The sequence below is a fragment of the Papio anubis genome, chromosome 15, assembly GCF_008728515.1.
Source record: "Papio anubis isolate 15944 chromosome 15, Panubis1.0, whole genome shotgun sequence".
Taxonomy (NCBI): Eukaryota; Metazoa; Chordata; class Mammalia; order Primates; family Cercopithecidae; genus Papio; species Papio anubis.
Window position 1 is genome coordinate 66,211,451 of NC_044990.1, and position 19,762 is coordinate 66,231,212.

At 34.1% G+C, this 19,762-nt stretch overlaps 1 long non-coding RNA gene across 1 annotated transcript in view; it reads right to left on the minus strand.

The window, feature by feature from the left end:
* Nucleotides 1–5,699: 5,699 nt before the first annotated feature.
* LOC108582933 overlaps nt 5,700–19,762 on the minus strand; it is a 36,375-nt gene continuing 22,312 nt past the window's right edge. The window contains exons 2-3 of the long non-coding RNA XR_001897004.3: nt 7,634–7,774; nt 5,700–7,062 (exon numbers count right to left, since the gene is read on the minus strand). This is a non-coding gene — a long non-coding RNA (uncharacterized LOC108582933). The remainder of the gene's footprint in view (nt 7,063–7,633; nt 7,775–19,762) is intronic.

Genomic DNA, 19,762 nt, shown 5'->3' on the forward strand with positions numbered 1-19,762 from the left:
TATATTTATTATGTTTGCACTCTTCACTACTCCTGATTCCAAGAGCAAAGCATATTTTAAAATCAATCCAGTAAGTCTTAGATTTTCTGAGAAAAGAAATTCCTAGAGACAGAATATTCCTGCTCAGGCTTTTAAAATTGCTTTCCTAAATGTTTGCACTTAAAATAATTTTATTGACATGCTGTTTTGCCTCAATCAAAGTTGATGGATAATGATTTATAATTTAGTAGTCTCTTTTTCTATTATTTTTTTCAATGATATGATCTACTTAGCTTATGTGGATGGAACTACAACCTGCATCTCTGAAATCTAAAACTTTAACCAGAGTTTTGGAAGTGGCTCAAACCAGGTCCCATTTGAGACGAAGTGAGGGAGTCTGACTAAAGACAATGTGTATGTTGCTAAAGATTATTACCTTTAGATGTTTTCCTGTTAACCCTTAATGCGGTTACAAACTACATAAAGATTAGCAGAATGTGCAACATCTGAGCTGGCACCGTCTAGCTGACATTGGTCACACTGTGGAGTTCTCACTTGGAACTTAGCTCCCTTTGCAATTATAAATTCTAATGTGAGGTAATGGCTGAGAAGCACAGGAAAATCAGGGAAAGTTAATCCATACTTCAATGACATAAATGCTTGTCTAATGAATTTTTGCTTGGCTTAAGTGAGCATAAAGCAGGTATCAAAGTCTCCTTTTATTCAATATAATTTATATGCTAGGTAAAATTTGTTCAGCTTCGGTGGGGTCATGTTCAGTCATGAGGGACCATCGCATGCCTTAGGTCAGATCAATGTCAACTGCGGAGAACACTATTCTTGCTTATTAAGGTTTGTACAACCCACACTTAACAATTCAAGGGCTCATTAAAAACAGCACTGAACCTCTAAAAACAGCTAATCTCCCATGGATAAGCCACTGTGAAAAGCTAAATTCAAATGCAACATGACCTTCATTTTCTAAGACCTTTCACTAGTACTATACCAGAAACTTCAATCTTATTTAGTCCCTCAATACCAGTCTTGCATATTCACAAGGCTTCATGTTAATACAGTAGTGTTAAATTAAATAAGCAGAAGTTACTAAGTATACAACTGAAACATAATTTAGGAAAATATTTTGTAACAAACAGCGAAGTTTTTGCCGATCATGAGCAGCTGAGAATCAGCCAAGCACAGGCCACACATTGCTCAGACCATGCCCCAAAAGAGCCAACACCTAGATGCCTCCAATCAGGTGATGCGTCTACTTTGATTCTGTGTTCAGCCTATAAAAGCTCACTGTCCACCTCTTCTGGTTCTGAGCATTGCCCCATTCAACACATGAATTGTTCTTTGGCCAAATAAACTCTGTTAAACTTGTGTAAAGTTTTTCTTTTAACAAGAAGATACTGAGCTTTCCTGGAGAAAAGAGATTAAAAAAAGAAAGGAAAAGAAATGGAAGAAAAACTGTGAAACCATACAACCCTTTTTACTTTTCTCAGGACAGAACGGCAGGAAAATGAAAGGTACAATGATGGGTGTATTACAAATAATAGTGAGTAGAGATCAGAACTTTAGTTAATGTGGCAAAATTGACCTGCTAATCTTTCATCCTTGCATTAAGTAGACTTAGTCCTGCAGTCACTAGTGCCATTGGACATCTGCCCAGCTCCCCTGCAGGGCGAAAGCCAGACTCTCAACTTACCCTAGGGAGCAGCAGAGGGTGCATATGTCTTCCAAAGCAGTTGAATGCAAAAGAAGACCTAGGAGACACTGAGTCAACCACACTCCATTTTTTTTTTTTTTTTTCTTGAGTGCATTAGTCAGATGTGTCTCTCCCACACATTTCTTTCCTGGGGCATGGAACATAAAGTCAGTCCTTTCTAAGAAAGCAAGAGAAATGAGAAATAAACATTCTCGCTGTATAATTTTAATGTGGACAAAGGCTATGGTTTCTATACTCAGTTGGTTGATCTTTTTCATCTACTTTTAGCCAGTTATTTTGGGAAATATTTGAAAGAAGTAAATATTGTCCTCCCCAAAGCAAGCAAACATTAATTGTTCTTATTTTAGCGATTAGATTCTAACACATTTTCCAAACCTTCATCTCTTTAGAAAGCATGCCTGACTTAGCTTTAAAATAAAGTTTTCTAATAAATACAATTTGAATGTTGTTTTTATTTGGTGCTGATTGAGTAAACGGGTTAGTGATTTTTTTTAACAGGGCCACTATATCTCTGAGAAAATTTGTGTTCATCCGAATGAGGTTGAGAAGTGGATTCTTTTTAATGAAATCAAAGAGATACAGGTTCCAGTTCCAGCTCGACTATGTGACGTTAGGCAATTGATGATTTCTGTGTGCTTTTATTTCACTTCTTTGAAAGGAACAATAAGAACTTCACAAGGCTATTGTCATGATTAAATGAAAAAATATATGAGAATTGCTTAATATACTGCTTGACATATTACTGAAGTAAATTTAGCGCTCTATTAATAATTATCAGCATCACTAAAGGCAAAAGGTTACTTTGTGATCTCATCTATAAACGATCTTTACATATATTATGTACAGAAAAACTGATAGTTATTGAGGAGATTAATTTTCTCTCTGTCATTGTTTTCCACCTGTACAGCATATTATGGCTATTCATCACTAATCTGTTCTCTAGTGAGAAAATTTCTCCCTAAATTTATCTCTCTAGGCAGCCAAATGATAATAGTTAAAACATGTCTTCTAAGATATTGCTGCCTATTAATGTCATGTGAAATTCCTACACCCATATGAGCAGCTGTGTACTCAGGAATAAATGGCGCTGTGAAGAAGTGTGTGCATCTCCTTAAGGAGGCAGTAGTAACTGTGGTGATGTGAACAGGGCACAGGAAAGTGCACAATTCAGTCATAAAAATCAGAAGTAAACTCCTTTAAAGGGATAACCAGAGGATGAAAACCTTTCTATTTCCTAGTTTCCCTGTGGAAACCAGAAGTAAAATTTTGGAAAGTTATTTACTGGACTGCCAATTAGATAAACTAATACTAGATAACCTTATTTTGGGTACATTTACCTGGGGACATAAGGTGGCAAATGAAGTGGAAGTTTTAGGGTCAGAGTTTTACAAAACTTCTTCCAGATATACAGAATTACAAGACAAGATGATCTTTGTCACTGCCTAAGGCCTAGATATCCCTAACAAAATATTAGTTCTAGAAAATTGTGAGTCAATGACTTCTGTGATCATTTTGAGCCTCTGGTCCAGTCAAAGGTGTTGTACTTAGTAATGAACAGATAGATACCTTTAACACTGCTTCAGGCACTCATGGTTCTACTCAAACAAATACATGTTAGTCAAAAAATAGAAGAACTATTTCAGAGATTTCTGTTATGATTGCTAGGACCATAACCTTGGGAATATGTGCATTACCTAATTTAAGTAGATAATGTGGCTTCCCTCTCATCGTATCTGCCAATAATACTTTATGATGAGAATGACAGTGACCCAACAAAAGTTATGTTAGTGTTATTTTTCAAACCCAAAACACAAAATGCAGAATGCAAAGCCTTGCATACATGTGTAGAAAAATATTCAGTTTATGCAGATACTGTGTTTTAAGAGACCTGAATCCAATTACCATAATCTAGTATTCTTACAGAATTTCATTAGGAAAATGTAATCTTCTGTCAAGTATCCTTGAAAAGCTAGGTATTGAGATGGAACACAATGAAATTATTGTATTGTAATGAGAATGCTTCTTAATGCACACCTTTCTGAGGTTGCCCTTTTACTGAAAGAATATACTATTTTTGTCATTATTTGGCTACATATTAAGCAATGTAATTCTTGACTTGGTGTTAGGCAAAGTTTATAGTTCCAAGACTTACCTAATTTTGTTTAGAATTAGGTATCAAATACTCAGATGCAAATAACAAAGCACGTTGATAGCATTGCCTTTTAGTGGTAGTTATTATGCTAAGCAAACAAGTCATCAAAAAAAGCACTTGCTCTGGGTACAGAAAAATAGAGCAGAAACCTAGACTGTTAATTATTTTTATAAAACATCATAGAAGTATCATTCAAAAGTATTAAAAATCATATAGGAAAGAAAACAGCTCATAGTTTGCAAAACAATTTTAACCTGTGACATATATGGAATAATGTATGCTGTAGTCAATGTATTATTATTATTATTATTTTTTGATATGGAGTTTCACTTTTGTAGCCCAGGCTGGAGTGCAGTGGTGTGGTCTTGGTTCACTGCAACCTCTGCCTTCTGAGTTCAAGCGATTCTCCTGCCTCAGCCTCCTGAGTAGCTGGGATTACAGGCATCCACCACCACACCTGACTAATTTTTATTATTTTTAGTAGAGATGGGGTTTCACCATGTTGGCCAGGCTGGTTTCAAACTCCTGACCTCAGGTGATCCACACTCCTTGGACAGGCAAATTTCTGGTATTACAGGTGTGAGCCACTCTGCCTGGCCCTAGTCAATGTATTTTTATTTTATATTCTAGCAGAATGTTTTGGTAGTAAAGCAAAGTGAAATCTCTACTGCTGATTTATTTCTTAAGATTCTGTATCGACAGATAAGGGCACAATAGAGAAAGGTATCTGCAGTGAGTGAATTTACATGTGACATTCTTAGTATTTATTTTAATACATTGGTTAGACACAGTGGAATGGCAATTTACATCAATTATTTGTTGGTTTATTTATGTACTCGGTATCAACCAATTATCTATTTTGTGCAAGTTATAAATTCTCTGCATTCTTAAAACTGGTCGAATTTTAGGTTAAAGTTAACCATACTTAATTAAAAACTGGGGAATGCAGAGGTGTCTCTGTGCCCATGTCAATGAAAGCGGACACTGCTTAGTTCTGCACTCTCAAGTGGTTTCAGGCAGGGAAGCCAGGTTGGCCGCTCTGATCACCCAGAACACCCAGTTCATCCCAGCATAGTTCTCACAGTATTACCCACGGCAAGATGGAAGCCCCTGTCTGGCCTCTAATCATTCTGGGTGGAAAACTATTTTTACAATACTTCAAATACCGTCCCATAGGGTTTGGTTCACTGAATGAGTTGTAGTTGAACTGGTATACAAAAACATTCTGAGTATACAAATAAGCTCTAGCAACCAAGGGAAAGGGTCTCTGCTGGCTGAATTAAAAAAAAATCAAGGACAAGAGAACCTACTTCAGATCCCAGAATTTAAACGCTGATATGGAGCAAAATATGATAGGCAAAATATCTGCACTTAACTATCCAACTCTAATATTTACAGTTACATGTTCATCAGAGAGTTGATTCTCTCTCCCCACAGGTCCTTCTCAGGAATTTTTATGAGCTTCAAGTCAATGGCCTATAGTTCAATAAATGTAGGACTATCTTCTTTATCCCTGCTTCAAAACATAGACTTTCACTTTTCCTCATGAAGACCCTTTTACAGAAAGATGACAAATGTCATAATACGTGACAATGCAATCTTGAAAGCAAATGGAAGAAAACTTGCAAAAATATCAAAATGAAATATCGCTTGTTTGATAATCATTGTTGAAATATTTAACCTCAGAAAGTTGAAAAGAAAAAGAAGTGTTAGATGTAATAACCTATGATTGTTAATCACAGAAAAGATGAATTTTTTAAAAAACTATATGGAATCTTAAAACCTTAAGGACATAATTCTCTAGTCACAGTAAAAATTAAAAAAATAATAAATCACAGTGGCAGTCTTAATATCCTGCTCAAAATAACCTAAAAATATGAAAATAAAAGACAGAAAAAAATAGTTTTATGATTTTGTACCTGAAAATAGAGTTATATAACAATTCAATCCCACAGCTATAAATGACTAGAGTTCTTTTGAAAAGTTACATTTCACTTAACATTTTAAAAAGTTTTCAGGAGAAACTGTATTAGCACTATTTTTTATTATTCGTGAGATACTCCATATACTCATATTTTGTCCATTGTTTTAGCACATTATTTTACTGTTATAGATAAATTATTTTTCATATGAATATTTGTATATGTCAGCATGTCAGTTACAATACAAATTTAATAACAATTGATCTTTGAAAACAATATACAGGAAGTAAATACCTTCATTCAGTACAGAAATGCTCTACTTACTAAGAACTTGTAAGGAAATTGATGTCTTGATTAATAATATGGGATTTAAATGGGAATGTTGTGGAATGTAATGAAGCAACAGTATACTTATCCATAATTTGGAATTAAAATACATGAAAGATTTATTCAGTGAAATAAATTTAAAGCTATACAGCAGTAAAGATCAGAATTAATTGTGAAATACATTAAAGACTTATTCATAAGATGAAAATTAATGTTTTAAATGGCAACTGAAGGACAGACTTCAATGTTTGCCAGGTAATTGTGAATAATGTTCTTGGAAAAAAGAGAAAATTTTTGAAAATGCATTTTGTAGGACATTCCTGAAGGACAAGGCTGCATTATCTTTCAAATAGCAGAAACCTTTAAAGTACAATATGCAGTTAAGATTTTAAAATGTATTTTAATTTTTAAAATATTTAAAACTATCAAGGACATACTTTTAAAACCTTACTTTGTCCTGAGAGCAACAGTATATTGGGGACTAAAAAACATACTGCCACCTCAATGAAACTTCTTTCCATTTATTTTGTTTTCATATAAACCCAAAGGGAAAGCATTAATATATGTTTTCAAAATACATTTTTATGTGTATTTTCAAAATTATTCATAAAACACCTCTCATAAGGGCAATAACTTTGCCACCATCCAAAGACATTTATGTTGAGAGCAGCAAAGTATCAAATAACAGAAAAACTGTTGTGGTCCAGGAAGAAGAACATTGACACAAGTTGTAGTTAGGCTCTTCTAAGTTTAAATTCAAGATCGTTTGCTTACTTTTTCTGGTACCTTAGGCAAGTTATTGAAATTCTCTTTTGGAGCTGACATGAAATTTAAATATAACGTATGCAGATACGACTTCTCAGGTCTTCTACAAAGCCAGCTGCTGATTTGTTGTAATCCTCATCCATTCTTTTGTGATTGTGTGACCTGAGAAAAGCTGCCCGCTTCTCAATCTGAAAAGTCGGAAATTGACACCGCCTTATTTGATGCCGTGAGGATTAGGTAAAGCAACATATGTAAACATATCTAGCCCCAAAAGCGTGTTCTCTTCCTGTGTCACATTCCTGCTCCTTCCCCTTTTTGCCTGTTTTTGGTTCATAATCAAGAATTCCTTCCCCTCTGCTTCATTTCATTTCTTCTTTAATCACCAAGAAAGGATGTTAAAACTAGAAAATCTGAGTGGCTTAAATGAGTCTATTGTAGAATAAATAATGTTTGTGTTGTTCTCCGTTCTGTAGGAGTAAATAATATTAAAAGGGCAAATTTTTAAAAATGTATGAATAAAGGCAATTGAGTTCTAGTTTCCCCTGCCTCTGCCTTTAATCCTTATGAGATGGGTACATTTGAGAAAGTTACATATTTTATTGAGTGGGAGAAATCTGTTTTTCTAATATATTAAAATAAACAGTTTAACTAGGTGATCTTGAAGGCATATTCCACCTCTAAATTTTGTATTATCATTAAATAGATCTCAACATCAGTGGCTTTCTATTTTCCTCTTCTCTACTATTTCCGACTTCTCACCTGATAACGCTGTCCTTTGTTTGGTTAGCCTGGTTAATACGATTCTGATATGAATGAATGAAACCACATTCTGATCTTGCACAGGCCATAGCGGTGTTTGCTCCATTCCAGAAGTTACCAATAATGTATCCTTTAATGACACTGGGGGAGACCATAAAATATGAATGGATCAGCAAAAAAAGTTCCCAATTTTGGAAAAAATACTTAGAGGGCACATCCTGATAATATTATCTTTACTTATGCAGAACAATTGTATACTCATCATAAATAATACACAAATTTTACATCGTCGTACTCTGTATCTTTTGAATATAACTAAGTAGTTTACACAAATTTTACATCGTCGTACTCTGTATCTTTTGAATATAACTAAGTAGTTTACACAAATTTTACATCGTCATACTCTGTATCTTTTGAATATAACTAAGTAGTTTTCTTTATGAATATAATGACGAAAGATCTAGGATATACTGTATACACATATGCATATGTAATAAGTAAATATATTTCATATGAAGAATATTGATCATTGATGGTATACGGGTAAAATGGCCTGTGTGGGGAAAACTTAACCTTAGCATATATACCAATTTAATGTTAATACATATGTCAATTTTAGGTTAACATACAAGCATTTTTCTTCAGTGTGAATAACTAAATGAAGAGAGATAAATTCCTTTCTTCATCAACTTCAGTGCATAAATGCTGATTTGCATTTCAAGCATATACCGAGAGCATAGCTACTATTTGATTGGTATCTTTAATAACATATCTCAAGAAACTAAATGTTATAATGATTAATATTCAGATAAAGGTAGAATAATTGCATGTGATTAAAATTATCAGATTGATTGCTAGCCCCATTCTAATACAAACTGGTAAGTTTGATTTTTCTGTTGCTTGATTAGAATCTTTTGGATTTAAAAGGCCCAGAAATATAATCAGCTATTTGTCTACATTGCTAAGAATACTATGTCTGAAAAATATAGATACTGTGTGATCTAATACAACTTTATCCCAGAATTAATGAGAAAATGTCCAGGCAAATAAGAGACCAACAATAAAAATGGAGCATGGTTTAAATGATCAAATTTGAATAATTACATTAACAATATCATTCGTTCATCCCAATAATTAAATATATATATATGTGTGTGTGTGTGTGTGTATATATATATATATATAAAACTCAGGAACTCTCCTAAGTTAAATGTAAATATTATTTGATCGGGGGTTCAGATTGTTGATAGGCAGCTCCCAAATCATATGTTAAATTCCTTTTGCAGAGAGTTGCAGAGATTTTATTTCAATAAAGTAGTACATAAAACCACTCAAAATAACCCTAAATAACTGAAATATCTAAGGTAAAAAGATGTATTGAGTAATGCATTGTGAGAATTCAAGAAGTGTATATGAAGAAAAAGAGGATGGTGGTCTATGTCACTAATGCAGGGCCCTGACTGAAAGCTAAATTTCCACACAGTTCTATGGAGTCCAGGCAGCTTGTATCACTCCTTTAGCAGATTTCAGGTAGGCGTCTTAGGTTTTCATTAGAATAGACTGTGCATGCTTCTTTTGCCATGAAAAGTGTGGGAGGTGATTAAAACTTGGATTACACAGCAAATATTACACACATATTTTCATATGTATTATCTCAATTAAGCTCCATAATGAATTCATATGGGTACGCATTATTTATCCCTTTTCAAAATATGAGGGAATAGAGGCTCTCTCGTTTGATGTACGTCAACACAGGTAAAATTCAAATTCTAATAAGATTTCTGAATCTGAAATCCAAGGAATCTTTGCATTCTACTGACTTGCTTCATTTGACAAAGGCAGTATGTATCATCATAGAATGAAATATATGATAAGCCCCATTAAATATGTATACTGCCTGGCTTAACCAAGACTTACAAACAAAATACCTACATTGTAAAGGAATTACGTTTTTAGATAATTCAAAATAGGCTGAGTGTGGTGACTCACGCCTGTAATAACAGCACTTTGGGAGGCCAAGGTAAGCGGACCACTTGATATCAGGAGTTCAAAGCCAGCCTGGCCAACATGGTGAAACCCCGTCTCTACTAAAATTATCCAGGTGTGATGGTGTGCACCTGTAGTCCCAGCCACTCGGGAGGCTGAGGAAGGAGAATTCCTTGAACCCAGGAGGTGGAGGTTGTAGTGAGCTGAGATCATGCACTGCACTCCAGCCTGGGTGACAGACTGAGTCTCTGTCTCAAAAATAAAATAAATAAATAAATAAAATACTTTTTTTTCAATTTTTATTTTATTTTATTTTATTTTACTTCTGGGATACATGTGCAGAATGTGCAGGTTTGTTACATAGGTATACGTAACATGTGCCATGGTGGTTTACTTCACCTATCAACCTATCATCTAGATTAAGCCCTGCATGCATTAGGTATTTGTTGTAATGCTCTCCCTCCCCTTGCCCCGCCCCCCAACTGCCTGACAGGCCCCAGTGGGCAATGTTCCCCTCCCTGTGTCCATGTGTGCTCATTGTTCAACTCCCACTTATAAGTGATAACATGTGCTATTTGGTTTTCTGTTCCTGTGTTAGTTTGCTGAGGATGATGGCTTCCAGTTTCATCCATGTCCCTGCAAAGGACATGATGTCATCCTTTTTTTATGGCTGCATAGTATTCCATGGTGTATATGTGCCACATTTTCTTTATTCAATCTATCATTGATGGGCATTTGGGTTGGTTCCAAGTCTTTGCCATTGGAACTAGTGTTGCAATAAACGTAAGTGTGCATGTATCTTTATAGTAGAATAATTTATAATCCTTTGGGTATATACCCAGTAATGGCATTGCTGGGTCAAATGGTATTTCTAGTTCTAGATTCTTGAGGAATTGCCACACTGTCTTCCACAATGGTTGAACTACACTCCCACCAACGGTGTAAAAGTGATCCTATTTATCCATATCCTTGCCAGCATCCGTTGTTTCCTGACTTTTTAATGATCACCATTCTATCTGGCGTGAGATGCTATCTCATTGTGGTTTTGATTTGCATTTCTCTAATGACCAGTGATGATGAGCATTTTTTCCTATGTTTCTTGGCCACATAAATGTCTTCTTTTGAGAAGTGTTTGTTCACATCCTTTGCCCTGATGGAGTTGTTGTTTTTCTTGTAAATTTGTTTAAGTTCCTTGTAGATTCTGGATATTAGCCCTTTGTCAGATGGATAGATTGCAAAAATTTTCTCCCATCCTCTAGGTTGCCTCTTCACTCTGATGCTAGCTTCTTTTGCTATGCAGAAGCTCTTTAGTTTAATTAGATCCCATTTGTCAATTTTGGCTTTTGTTGCAATTGCTTTTGTCGTTTTTATCATGAAGTCTTTGCCCATGCCTATGTCCTGAATGGTATTGCCTAGGTAAAATGATATTCTATGAAACAAAATGTTACATTTTAATTAAATGATAAATAAAAATTAAAGAATTCAATTCAGAATTTATATCTGCACACTTACTTGAAATATAAAAGTGTGCCATCAAAAGTAAATCACACAACTCGATAGCAGAAAAACAAATAATGTGTTTAAAAATATGGACAAAGGACCTGAACAGACATTTTTTTCAAGCAATTCATATACATGGCCAACAGAAATATGAAAACGTGCGCAACATCACTAATCATCAGGGAAATGCAAATTGAAATCTCTGTGATATACCACCTCACACCTCTTAGGATGGCTATTAACAAAAACACAAGAGCTAACAAATATTGGCAAAGGTGCAGAGAAAAAAAAGGAACTCTAGTAACTGTTGGTGGGAACGTAGATTGTACAGTCATTATGGAAAACAATATGAAGGTTCCTAAAATTAAAAATAGAACTACCATGAACTCACCAATCCCTCTTCTATATATGCAACGAAAGGAGATTAAACCACCATCCTGTAAAGATGCTGGTGCTCAAATGTTTATTGCAGAATTATTCACACTAGCCATTTTATAGAAACAACCTAAGCATTTATTGACTAATCAATGGATAAATAAAGTGTGGTGTATCTATACTTAATGGAATGCTATTCAGCCATAAAAATTCAGATCCTGCCATTTACCACAACATGTGTAGAACTGGGGGACAGTATGCTAAATGAAATAAGCCAGAATAGAAATAAAAATATTGCATGATCTCACTTATATGTGGAGTCCACAAAAAGTCAAGTATACAGATAGAGAATTAAACAGTTGTAACCATGAGCAGTGGGAAGAAGGGTGTGGAGAAAATGGGAGACTAGATATAGGCAAAAAGATAAAAAGTAGCAGATATCTAAAATGCATTTAGTCTAGATTTGTAATGCAGCATGAGGATGAATTAATTAATTGAATTGCATTATATTGGGAATTTTTGTTAAATAAGTAGATCTTAGTTGCTGTTGTCGCACACAAAAAAGTAACTGTATTATATGAGATGATAGATAAGTTAATTTGTTTCACTAAAGTAACCATTTTGCTAATTGTATGTATCTCATTACAACATGTCTTTAACCTAAAATATACACAAGAAAATTTATTTTTAAAAAGGTAAATAAGAGAGTAAATAAATAATATAATTTAAATGGTTGAATATAGTAATTGTTATTTGATGAAACTGCCAAAATATCATATTTTTAACAAACATTGCACTGTGTTGAACATAAATAAAATGAGAATAAAATAACCATATCCAGCTTTTCCACAGGAAAACATTCATAATGAAATGGGAGAGTTCCCTTAACCACCTGGAAGAATATGCAGCGGGGGTGTGGCTAGCTCCTTTGTTGCCCCCACTGCTCAGATCCCTAGGGCGAGCATGCAGACAGGCAGATGCAGAGGCTCTGGGAACAACTCTTGGGTTCCTGCCTCCGGCAGTGTTTAGGGAAGGGTGTCTACAACTCCTGAAAACCAAGTGGGTGTGTGTTAGAGTATGCTCTTTCAACTTTGCCATGTGCAGATGGCTTGTGTTAATCAGCTCAATAGATCCTCTGCCTTATCACAAGGGCAGGGGGCCAGTGTAACACCCTTTTCTGTATCCTGAGATTTTGCCCAGTGTCCCAAAAGCATCAGATCATACTCGGGCTGGAAGAATGAGTGCAAGGTTTTATTGAGTGGTGGAGGTGGCTGTCAGTGAGATGAATGGGGAGTCAGAAGAGAGGGGATGGAGTGGAAAGGTGGTCGCCCCTGGAGTCAGGCTGCCCAGTGACTAGACTCTTCTTTGACTGCCCTTGGTCAAACTCCCCTCAGCATCCAGACGTCCATCCTCTTCTCACTTTCTCTACTGCATTGTTCCATCATCACTGTTCTGCTGATTCCAACATCCAGCCACTTGTGTCTGTGCCTGCTAAGATCTTGGGTTTATATGGGCGTAGGATGGGGGATGTGGCAGGCCAGAGTGGTCTCAGAAAATGCAGCATTTGGGTGTGAAAATAGGAGTGCCTGTTCTCACTTAGACCTGTGGCACAGGCCCCAGGGTGGAGCCCTTGCCAGGTGCCCACCTCTTCTCTACTCAGCACTTACCTGTTCCCCTCCTATATCAATAAGTCATCCTGTTACTAGTTTTAGATAGTGCATATTTTGATACATAAATTTGTAATAAATTCAATAACATATTTTATGCATATCTGGGCTTTTTGGTGTTTTAATAACTAAAGAGAAATTAAATGTGTTGGATCAATTAAGAACTCTTTAAAAATAATATAAATCAGTACAAACTCATTTGTAACTAATTTATAACTTAGTTACAATTCATAACTAAAACTTATAGTTAAAAAGAAATTGTAAGTTATAAGCATTTGTAAGTAACTAGTATATAATTATACATCTATTTTTTGTTTCTTCATCTTTTTATCTTCTATGAACTCTTTTTCAAACAAGAATGCTATTTAAATTTTTTATTAACTCTTGAAAATAAAATGAAACAAATTGAAGCAAACAGATCAGGTCATTTCTTCCTTGCATTATTGAAATGTACCTGAGCAAGGTTTACATAGTTACAGTGACATCATTAACTAAATTAGTGAAATTTAGTTGCATATTACCCCAATGATTTATTAAAATTAAAGTTGAATAAATCAACTTTGATATATCAATGGTATTCTTGATCCATACAAAACAATGGAACTAAGTTATAGTAAATTTTCATAAAATGTTTGTTTAAAGAATGAATAAATGCATGTATAATTGTAGAAAGTCAGCATAACTACAAATGCTAAATACATTTTTAAAAGAAAATGTGTGTGTGATTTTCTATTGCTTTATCAAAGTCAATTTTCATAAAATATTTTTTATGAAAGGCAGTCCCCAAGGCTAACCTACTTCAAAAATATACCTTATTAAGACAACCAAATCAGTGATCAAATGGTTCAAAATAAAAGAAAATTTCTAAGTATAGAAATTAAATATAAATTCCATGTAAAATAAATTTCTAAGCCAAAAATTTCACATAAATGTCTTTTGTGCAAATGCTAAAATCCGAAGTTTAACTGAGAATTTTATATACATGTATATTCATTTTTAAATTATATAAATAACTTTTATTAATAGTATATCATAAAAAATGGAAATTTTTAATTGGAAGGTGTCATTTATTTATAAAATTGGAAAAACAAGGACAAAACCTGATGACATTATATATGTGTGTGTGTGTGTGTGTGTGTGTGTGTGTATATAGGTTACTTTGAGAATTCTTAATCCCTAGAGTGTGTGCTTACTCTGCAATAAGATATCATACACTCATAAATTTGTAATCCAAATTGGTATTTCTGTATACAGAAATTGACACTTTCATAAATAATTTAGTGTTTTAGTCTTATAGTGGCAGAGTTGTTTGCACACTATGGAATGTAAATGTATTTTTTGGCACTATCCTTGATGTCAAGTTTTCTAATTTGGTTCCCAGAAAAAGACAGACTTTTATAATATTCTTGGCTTATTTATAAGATAATAGTTTTGTTGATAAATTATTGTCCCAAGAATGCATGTCTATCCTAAAGAACGGATTTCTAAAACAATACAAATTTATATGTTAGTAATTTATAATTCATTTTTTTTAAGGATTTCATAAAATTAGAGGTTCTTCCAGCCCCAAGTAGGAAAATCACATATCATCTAATTTTATTATTATAAATGCTCTGTTATTAATCATATACATGCCTGTAACCCATATTTCTAGTAACAATTGAGGTTGCTATAGGATATGAAGAATGAACTGATGCAATGGATAATAAGTTTCAAAAGGAAAGAGGAGGCTAGATATAGTTCCCGTAGCATAATATGTAGATCCTGATATTTATTGTCACAGTAATAATATAACAAAGTGTGTGTGTGTGTGTGTGTGTGTGTGTGTGTGTGTAAACAAGCCAAAAATTTAGTGACTTAAAACAATAGGCATTTATTTAACATAAGACTATGTAGATCAGCACTTTAGGCTGGTTTAGCTGAGTAGTTTATCTGTTTTCTACTAAACTCATTCACATGCTGAAAGTTAGCAGCAGAAATTAGAATAGGAGGTGACTGAGTCACATGCCTTTTATTCTCCAATGAGCTACCAGGCATATTTTCACAGAGATAGTGGAGGGAGAGTTTAGAAAGTAATGTCCCAATATTAAAGTTCATTTAAGACTCTGTTTGAATGACAGCGGCCAGCATTCTATTGGCTTTATTTATTTATTTATTTATTTTTTATTATTATTATACTTTAAGTTCTAGGGTACATGTGCATAACGTGCAGGTTTGTTACATATGTATACTTGTGCCATGTTGCTGTGCTGCACCCATCAACTCGTCAGCACCCAACAACTCGTCATTTACATCAGGTATAACTCCCAATGTAATCCCTCCCCCCTCCCCCCTCCCCATGATAGGCCCCGGTGTGTGATGACTTGGACTCGGGAAGGGGGACATCTATTGGCTTTAAATACACCTGATGGTGGAGCCCAAAGTCATGATGGAAGGGAACTACAAAGTTACACAGCAAAGAGTGTGGAATCAGGGACCACTGAAAAATGGAGAGTACTGAGACTATCAATATACCACAGTCTTCTAAGCTTTTAACTTAGCAAAAAGCCTATTATTAGACTTTAGGACCTATTATAGGATGTTAGGACTTACTACTATTTCAATTAGATGGGGCAAAGTACGTGTATAGGTGAAGTCTGCTGCCATTATTATCAAAAGAGAATTGAAAGATTTCAGAATTTTATCGACAGTGAAGGGTCAGGACGACTATTAAGTAAAATATGACTGAGATTTCAGTTACAGGATATGATAGCTGTATTAGTTCCCTAGCTTCCATAACAAAGTCCACAAACAAGAAAAAAATGTTCTCCCCAATTCCTGGAGGCTGGAAATCCAAAATCAGGGTTAGTAGAGCCATGCCCCTCTGACACCTGTAGGAGAAAATTCTTCCTTGCCTTTTCCAGCCTTTGGCATGTGCTGACAGTCCTTGGCATTCCTTGGCTTGTAGGTGCATTACTACAAGTTCTGTCCCTCTTGTCATAGGGCTGTTATTTCACTGTGTATCTTTCTCTCTTTAGATGGGGTTTCCTCTGTGTCTGGCCCCCAATTTCTCTCTTATCATAAGGACACCAGTTATATTTAATTAAGGGCCGACCCTACTCCAATACAGTTTAATCTTGACTAATTATATCTGCCACAGCTTCCCCCCTCCTCTTTTTTTTAGTACTTTTTTCTAAAGTACTGGAAGTTAAGACTTAAATATATAATTCAACGTATAACAACAGGGTCATTAATAGAAAGAAGTCGTGGATAAGAAAAACAAGGATTTGGGGAAGGTATGAAGAAAAGATGAGGTTGAGTCAAAGAAGTCTGAATTGAAGCTTTCAGAATAATATCCACAGACTTGGAAACCCAGAAAACATTTAGAAATGTAAGATTAGTTTAGAGACACAGGTGGGACTAGAGAGAAAACTATGAAACATATGCTAAGACAATCCTTTTTAATGGTAGATTGGGTGATAAATCTAAAGACCAAGAGGAAAGAGTAGGCACACAATTCAAGAGGAATTTTGGGGAAGAGAGAGAGGCAGGAAGAGGTACAAAAATATGTATAATCATAAAATTAAGAAGAAAGTGTTTTACTTAGTCAAGAACCAAGTACGATACCTGAAACACACCAAACATTATAGATTGTTTAGGATGGACTTTATAATACTTAAGCCTAGTATAATCTTAATAATTATTACTAAATTTATAAAGGAATCTAAAATTTAAAAAGTCTCCATCCTTATTACTTCCAAACGAAGGAATATTTTATTAATAAGTACAAGAGTACTTAATATAATTTGAACGGAGTTTCAACTAAAATTTTTATAAATAAAATTTATCAGCTTTTCTAGGAAGAATCATGAAGGACCAGGGCTAAGGAAAGCCAAGCTAACTTATGCTCATTATAGAATTCTACTTTATAGAACATATGGCCGATTTTGAAAGTTCGTAAATACTCCCTTGAACTGCCTAGTTTTAGTAAAGTATCCATTGGAACTGGAGTCGAAGATTCAAGTTAAAAAGAAACATATTTTATCATAGTTTTAAGGAAAAGAAAAAATGTTGAAAGGAGGTAACACTTTTCTGAATCTTTCAAACACCATTTTCATTACTGTTCTATCACTGGGAAGCAGATTACTCAAGGGAAATAAGAACAAGGGATTTGAAGCCAAACTATAAAAAATAATTTTAAATCCTGGAAATACTTTAAAAAATAAGGAATTAATTAAAAAGAAATCAAAGTGAGAAACAAATGACAGTTGCTCAAATGCCCATCTTTGGAAGTAATTAGCTTTTACAACTCGTCTTCCAAAGCATTCCTTAAAGATATTAATAAGCCTGTGGGTTTTGTTTTATTTCTAAGCAAATCTATTTGGAATTTTGTCACAGAAAATATGGTATTAAGGCATTAAAAAGAGCTAGTATTTTTAAAAAATAAAAATAAAAAGTAATTTAGTGGGAAAACATGAGAGTAACAGGCTACAGAAATACTAAGTTGCCTAATTTAATGTAAGCTAATGGATAGCTTTATAAAAAGAAAATACTAGAAATCTGCCTACAGTATTGCTACAAAGAGTATCTGACATGATGGGTATTAAGTGCTTGTTATTATAAAGTCAACATTTGTTAGATTTTAAAACTTTTAACTGAAAAATAGTCTCTGCTTGCCATTTTTATAACAAATACAATAAAGTTATAGAATCATATATATAATTTTCTTTTGGGGGTGATTATTATATGAGTAGATAAAAGGCCGTAATCTTCTATTTAATTAAATTATTAGACTTCACTTTATTATTTCCACCTATGATCAATATGCCTTACATGACTGGATTTTCCCTGATAGATGCTGTTTTGTTTTTCTTTCTATTTTGTATTTATATTAGAGTTTTTATATTCTTAGGCATGCCTTTGACAGCCAACAAAGGGGGTTTGCAAAAATCATTATATCTACAACCTCGAAGTAATTATATGTATTAGCGCCATATAACTTTAAAACTTAATAAACAGTTGTTTGGTTGTAAAATCATGGGTATGAAAAGTGAGGCAAGAAAGCCAAAGATTGATAGATCCCAAGAAATGAAAATGCTAGGTAAAAGGAAGCTGTATTTGCACTTGTACCAATTTACTTTAGCTAGAGGGTTTTCTGGGGATTCTGCTATTGGACAGAAGCCCAGGTCACTCTTGGCAGCTGCCCCATGACTGGGGCAGCAGCTGGTTCATATGCTTCTATATTGATTACCCTCCAGATGGAATGAAAGACGAAGTAATTATAAATTATTACAGAAAATTAGGTTTTAAATGTTGACAACATGATGAAAACACACTCCAAATCGTGGTATTTCTTAATTGAAATGATTAGGGTTTTATTTTCATTTAATATTAATAATGAGTATATTTTAAATAAACACCCAATCCTGTTGCATACACATTTTAGAAAACATTTATGCAGTGCTGTGATATTAAATTGAGCTCCCTGTCAATTCTTTTGAAGAGATGACAGATGCCCGTTTATATTCCTCTCAGCCTTGAAAGTTCTGGGACCCTCTCTGTGTTTGACTGGACACAGTTTTATTGCCTTAGAGTCTCATTGAGAAGGGAGGCGTTGCCTCAGATTCTCTCACGATGTAATTATTTGGCTGTGAGTCTTGATTATAACACACCTGCACAGTATTTTCTCAACAAATACATATATTATCATTGAATGGGAGCAGTACATTGGTAAATGCATACTAGCTTTGCAAATTTTAAATAGCTTATCATTATTTTCAAGGTTTCACCTGCATATGCATAGATTCAATAAATTGAGGAATAGTTGATATGTATCTAATATTAGAATACGTACAGTATTTTGGGGAGCAAAATTTAATGAAATACTCGAAGAAATTGCCTTTTTATTTTTGGAGACAAACATGCAGACATGATACAATAGTACAGTAATTACTAAACAAAACATGAACAAGAGCAGGGTAGTATGCTGAAAACTTTTTTTCCCAGTTGCTAAAGTATCTTAGAGACCAGGATATGGCAGATTATTTGATAAAAATGTTTCAGGGAAAGAAGGCAGAGTGCGGCAAAGTAGGGAGGAGGAAATCATAAGACACTTCTCTAGTTTTATTTGAAATGTATTACACTTTCATTCAGATATTATCTAACCTGTATGAGGTTCCAAACCATTTAAATCTGTGTCCCAAAATATTAAAAAAATAAATACTACCGTTTCGTGAATATGCAGTTTTCTAAAAATCACTCATTGAGTAACTGCTGTAAGAAAGAGAAGGCAGGTCCAGTAAACATAAAGGTAAATAAAACACAATCTGTCTTTAAGAAGCTCATTGTCCAATTGGTAGAAAAGCCATATAAATGATAGGTTTAGTACTAATGTTAAACTTACAAATTTAAAATTTAAAAGTATATGCATATTCATATACATGCATAACTCTATGTTTAATATTGTGCATCTGTACTTATTACAAAATTATGGTGACATTGTCTTGGATATTCAAGTTACATACAAAATTGCTCAAAATCTTGATTATAACATATTACCACCAATATTTTCTCACAATTTTTAAAATGCTGGTGAATAGAAGCAGCAATCTTACAAATGCAT